This window comes from Haliaeetus albicilla, chromosome 3 (assembly GCF_947461875.1).
Source record: "Haliaeetus albicilla chromosome 3, bHalAlb1.1, whole genome shotgun sequence".
Taxonomy (NCBI): Eukaryota; Metazoa; Chordata; class Aves; order Accipitriformes; family Accipitridae; genus Haliaeetus; species Haliaeetus albicilla.
This window is the reverse complement of record NC_091485.1, coordinates 46008217-46013810: the sequence shown is the minus strand read 5'-3', so window position 1 is coordinate 46013810 and position 5594 is coordinate 46008217. Positions and strand designations below refer to the sequence as shown.

Genomic DNA, 5594 nt, shown 5'->3' with positions numbered 1-5594 from the left:
CTCCCATAACATACAAAACCCCTTTGTCTGATGCTATTCATTCTGGTAACCATTCCCGGTCAACCAGACAGGTGTCAATCAAACTAATGCCTCTCAACACAAAGCCAATCTGTCTATGGTTGCAGGGTTTGAGCCAATTTAATTTAATTTATTAGAGTTGAAAGGAACCTTTGCCTCTGTGACAACGGGTGAGACAGTTTGTAATGATTCTCATTTAATTGATGAATGTAGACTTGGCACTTGACAATTAACCAGACGCATTAAGACACTAGGGGTGAAATCCCAAGAGGATTTCACAAGCATCTACATGCTTCTAAGGTTTACTTTCCTATAGCAAATTCATCTGCAGCCTTTCTCTGTTGAGCAAAGCTGGAGCCGTTCAGCTGTGTCTCACAGAAGCTGACATCCTCCACTCAGAGAAATAATTTTGCTGTGCAGGAGAAGGACCCAAGTCCCATCTCTGCTTTCAGTGTGAGACTGTGCTCCAAATATACAGCCTAATGGCAATTCTGTAATCCTACGTAGTCCTCCACTACATAGACCTTTTGCAATATATGTACCTATGCACAAATGAGGAACATTTAAGTACGCATTAGCCACAAAAAGCCTACAATAAATTAATCGTCGCACACAAGGCTGTTTCAAAGGAGAAATGTTACTCTCTGGAAACACTTTTCTGTCCTACATGTTTTTCTAGTGCTGAAACTTAACTTGTTTCTATAGTTTGTCCTTTATGGTTGCCTGATTTACCAACCTGCTTTGATTAGCTTTTCAGTGTTAATTAATACACATTTTCAACCCTTCTAATCACAGATTGCTCAAGGGTGGTTATTTTAGAGTCACAGATTTTAAGTCTGGGGTGCATCATTGTAGGCTTCAGCATAACTCCCTAGGGTTTTACCCTTTACCCCAGGAACGCAGTGCTGAATGCCTCTGCTGACTGAATGAGGGCATTTTTTAAAGAAGGAAATCTAATCCTGATTTAAAGATTTAATGTGAGAGAGAAGCTAACCACATCCTGTCATAAGCTGTTTCACTGGTCAAGATCTACATTTTATTTTTAGCTCAAACTTACCCAGCTCCAGCTTCCATCCACTGAATCTTTGTTAGGACTTTGTTTTCTGAACTGTGTTATTTATAGCCTGTGACAGATCACTTCAGAAATCTCCTCACTTACAAGCTAATTAGATTTTTTTATAGATATTTCTCTCTCTCTCACCAGAAGGAAAGCCCTGGAGAACAGCTTTGGTCCTCTTGCTCATGCCTCTGCCTCTCAGCAGAGTCTCCTGATCTGCACAGAAGCTGCTCCTCACCAGCACAGTCTCCTCCTCACCAGAACAAAACCTTTCAAGGCCATCAGACCGTCACTGCCCTCACCACTGCCCGCTCTGCTGATCGCCCCAACAGCGTCAGCAACGGCGCTGGTTGCTGCTGCCCTTTTCCCGTAGCCTTTCTGACGTGCAGCCTTCAAAGCCTGGATGTTATCTGAGTAATGGGTCTGTCACTGCCGTGTTTCTTCCTGTCCATGTCCTGCTTCTTCAAGCCCCCTGTTAGTCCTCTGAAGCCACCCGTCCCACCAGGAGCTCGTGTTCACCCATCGCCTAGGAGGCCACCTAAATCCTTTGCACAATCCCTGATGTCCTCCCATGAGTCACCATCTTAGGCAACCTGTAGTGACCTGGATGTTTCTATTTTTATTTTTAGTTGTTGACATGTAATCTGTCTTTTTTCATCACATTAGTCCAAGGGTTTATAATTCAGTGGGAACTGTTCTGAGAGCATCTCCATGCAATAGTACATAAGCTTGGTTAGCGCGTTTGTCCCTGCTCTGTCCTCTGCTGTCTGCTCTGTCCAAAAGGGCTTTAATATTGTTTTAAAAAGAGTTTACATGTTACATTATGTAACGATATGTTTACATTCATTCTGACGTACTTCAGATTTGCTCTCACTCTTTCCCTCCTTTTCCCTACCCATCTCTTTGCCTGCAGCCTACGCTTTCTGCCTGCCAGCTTTAAAGAGATTTCAGAATTTTAAAAATAGCTATTTAAAAGCAACAAACCAAGGCTGAAATGAAATACAGCAGAAGTTAGAATATGCCAGGGCTTTCCTGCAGTGTTTTAACGGTGTCTTTGAGTAGCTGCATAAACCTAAATCTATACATTTCATTACTTGAACCATCACTCTGAGAGGTCTGTCCTTTATCTGAGTATAGCTAATTGCAGATTTACTTTGGGAAGAGGAATTCCAGATATTATTTAATTTAAACTAAGTTTTATTACCTATTCTTCTGTTTCCATGAAATCTTACTGTCCCATCCCAAGAGTTTACAGGCTAAATCTGGATTTAGATGCCTCTGTTCAAACAAACAAACTGAACAGATTTTGCCCCATGGTATTTAATCAGAAAGAAAACGTCATGAGGCCTTTCCCTTTAGAAATAATCAGTTGAGAAAAGATTAGTGAAGGTATATTTATGTTCAGACTGTCCCCTGCAGCGAGGTTAGGGGGTACATTCATCATATACATCAGGATTAACTCAGTTTCTGCTGTAGCACTGCAGTTCTCTTCAAGACGTATAGCCACTGACCTAGTTTTCAGGTGGCTTGGTGAAAGTCACTCCAAATCCTTCTGGCATTTCGGCACCATAAAACTGTAATGTTTTACTAGGATGTAGCATCTTCCTGAAATGGCAAATGATACAAAGGTGAGTCACAAAATGGAATTTGGAACCTTAATGTTGGGAAAACAACAACAGTTTTTGTAACGAGCACACCCAAGGAGCGAGCTGACATGGAAGGCCCCTACTAAAATGCCCTATGGGAATTGCTCTCAAAGGGCAGTCTCTGCATCCCCAGAGATGTTATATTCTTTGATGACCACCTTCTTCTGCTCTTCTTTTTGTAAGAAAGTTACTGGAAGACTGGGGGGTTTCCTCCCCCTTTATTTTACTTTCTTCATGCAAAATAGCAGCTTTACTAAAACCAGGCTTCTGTGTATGTAGAATTACGCCAGCTACATGCTGCACAGCACAGTCTATTTCAGTTGAATATACTAATTCTGGAGGTTAAAATAACACCAGCTTCTCCATAGCCCTTGCTCCCTGCTAAGGCAGTTTCTTGGGAAGGCAGTGTCGGAATATTTACCAGCCCGAGAGGGAGGTGGTGAAAGCCCAGGACAGGCGTGTTCGGCACCTTCCTCCGCTGTTCTCATTCATGGTCCTCGCGCTGTGCACGTGATAGACAAAAGCTGTCAAACGAGGTGGTATAGAGCAACAGGCCTGGAGAGATGGACTTTTCACCCTAAAACAGAGACAAAGGAATACCTGACTCCGATGCCAGCAGACAGAGATGTGTGAGCTTATGCAGAGCAAATCCTTAATCATTCTCTTAAACATAAGAAAGACTTCTCATAAATTAAACCCAACCAGATTATTATCTTAAGCTCTTTAAGGATTTGCTTCTGATTTTATAATATCAGCCTCAGTGAAAAGTGGAGCAACATCTTCTGTAGCTGCGTTACGAACTCCTGAAGTATATTATTTTATAACAGAAGCTCAGACAGACATTGTAACTGCTGTATCACTACCACTATAATGGTAAAATGATCTCCTGCATTGCTTTAGTCCTTCTGAGGTTTTGGTGAGGTTATTAGAGAGCATGTTTCTGCTTCCCTGCACCGGCTGTACAAGGGCTGCCCCAGAAAAGAGGGCACGAACGTAACACCCAGGCAGTTCAAAATCCACATTGATTTGTCTTGCCCAGTAATTACATTAATGTCTCTGTGGTACAGTTACATAGTATAGCCAGTGGGGAAGGGAAGAAAAAGCATCTGGTGAATTAAAAAAGGACACAAGTCAGCAAATTAGCTGTTACACTGTGGTTTGAAGGATATGTAGGGAATTGCATATTGTTTCTTCATCAACTCTTCAGATCTGGTCACCAGTTCAAGGAATTGAGAACAATATTTAAAGTAACCTGCATTTTTATAAATACTGCTGGGTGATAATTGATATAAATGCTACGACAGGTCAAAAAGTGATGGCACCAGCACAGCACTGAATGAGGGAACTGAGTGTTTCTGCATTGCTGTGGCTTGCTGTGGCCACAAGGAAAGCCTCTGTCTGTGTGTCCCCGTTGCTGTGCTTAGGACCACCAAATATGGGAAGGAAGGAAGGAAGGAAGGAAGGAAGGAAGGAAGGAAGGATGGATTTCTGCCCCTGTGGCACTGCACACACCCCCCCTCCCGCATCATTCCCAGGCCCTGTCCAGGCTAATGTTGCGTGGGAATTCATCCGCCGGCATAGGAGAGGTGTTAGACAGACAAGACACAGGGGGACAACCATGGCAGATGCCAGCCAGATCACCTGGTTTTATGAGCAGGGACAATTTTCCTTCTACTACCCTACCATACAAGTTAGAGAGGGTGAGATCAGCTTTTACTGGAGTTGAAACACCCACCTGACACCCCACGGAAGTATCCCAGAGGATAACTCACCATGGAGCATGCAAGGTCGCAAAGGCAGGAAGGGGCTATGCAGCCTACAGCTTGTAAGACCTGGAAGAAGAGAGAGTCTGAAGATGTCAAAAAAGGATTTGCATCCCAGGATTGTTCCAGCCAACACAGGACAACTGACCCACCTCTAACAGGTTCCTTGGAAGCAAGCTAATGCTTCCGACCAAGGTATTAGTTTGGCTTATTTTCTTTTATACTTGCCTTGTTAAAAGAAGAAAAAAAAAGAAAGTAGCCGACATTTTTGAGAGTGAATGTTGCATAGTGATATACGGTAGTATCTGCCAGTAGTTTAAAGAGACTTCAGAAAACTGAGAATTAAATGTCTTTCCTAACATTAACACTATACTAAATCAAAAGATTTACTCTCCCTGAATTTGAAATAGATTTAGCTATATAACTGAGCAGATAGCCTTTGAAACAGAAAGGCCTTTTTATCAAAAAGGAAATAGTTCCTGAGTTTGCCTGGGGCATGTTTCCTTCCACAAGATTTGAAAAGGTGGGAAAAGAAAGTGGAAAAATCTTTCATGTAACTTATTTTAAAACACATATATTACATTTTTGCATTTCAAATAATGACTTGTTTAAATTTTATTCTGCCTGTAATTTTTCTCTATGTAATGGATTTTGTTTGCTTCTCATTTTAAATACATCCCTGTCTTGGGGCACCTGAAGTATGCATTAACTCAAAATTAATTTCTGCAGTTTTAATTAATTATGATGCCTATATTAAAACTGTACTTCAAGGTTATTTTTAAAATCCTTTTTTCTTATTTGTAAGATACGAACAGAGAGGGGAGATGTACATAGCCATAAAAATCATTCTTGAGATTCAAAATATATTTATTCTTTTTTTTCAGATCTTCCAGGCTTCTCTTCTGATTGCCTGACAACTCAATGCCATCCAGAGAAGCCTGAAAGAAAAACTATTACAGAAATAAGAGGTAAAAAACCGTATGGGAGCTGGACTCCTTGGTGTCACAGCTGTGCACCAGGACTAGCTCAGCTCACCTGCCTTGGGCTGCTGCTGCTTTCAGAGGAGCTGATGCCCCTGTGGTCCTTCCCCCCACCTGTAGCCCTTGTGAT

At 41.9% G+C, this 5594-nt stretch overlaps 1 long non-coding RNA gene across 1 annotated transcript; it reads right to left on the bottom strand.

The window, feature by feature from the left end:
• Window positions 1-2305: 2305 nt before the first annotated feature.
• LOC138684590 (uncharacterized) lies at window positions 2306-5055 on the bottom strand. Its single transcript, XR_011323837.1, has 3 exons — window positions 4494-5055; window positions 3143-3298; window positions 2306-2680 (listed from the first exon to the last, which is right to left on the bottom strand). It is a non-coding gene; the product is annotated as an uncharacterized lncRNA (long non-coding RNA).
• Between the last annotated feature and the right edge of the window lie 539 nt (window positions 5056-5594).